Genomic DNA, 718 nt, shown 5'->3' with positions numbered 1-718 from the left:
GTCCATATTCTCATGGGAAATTTTTAGTATGTAAATATCCATTAGTGGACACATGAATGCAGGCTCTCTCCGAAGGGAACAGAGGTGTAGAGTTGGAAAAATATAGAGGGCAGTACTTGGATGCAATCTCAAAAAAGACAGAATGATCTCTGTTCGTTTCCAAGGCAAACCATTTAATATCACAGTAATCCAAGTCTATGCCCCAACCAGTAATGCTGAAGAAGCTGAAGTTGAATGGTTCTATGAAGACCTACAAGACCTTTTAGAACTAACACCCGCCAGAAATGTCCTTTTCATTATAGGGGACTGGAATGCAAAAGTAGGAAGTCAAGAAACACCTGGGGTAACAGGCAAATTTGGCCTTGAAATATGGAATGAAGTAGGGCAAAAACTAATAGAGTTTTGCCAAGAGAATGCACTGGTCATAGCAAACACCCTCTTCCAACAACACAGGAGAAGACTCTACACATGGACATCACCAGATGGTCAACACCAAAATCAGATTGATTATATTCTTTGCAGCCAAAGATGGAGAAGCTCTATACAGTCAGCAAAAACAAGATCAGGAGCTGACTGTGGCTCAGATCATGAACTCCTTATTGCCCAATTCAGACTTAAATTGAAGAAAGTAGGGAAAACAACTAGACCATTCAGGTATGACCTAAATCAAATCCCTTATGATTATGCAGTGGAAGTGAGAAATAGATTAAAGGGACTA

Source organism: Bison bison, unplaced genomic scaffold, assembly GCF_000754665.1.
Source record: "Bison bison bison isolate TAMUID 2011002044 unplaced genomic scaffold, Bison_UMD1.0 scf7180017862158, whole genome shotgun sequence".
Classification (NCBI taxonomy): Eukaryota; Metazoa; Chordata; class Mammalia; order Artiodactyla; family Bovidae; genus Bison; species Bison bison.
Note: the sequence above shows the minus strand (reverse complement) of the source record.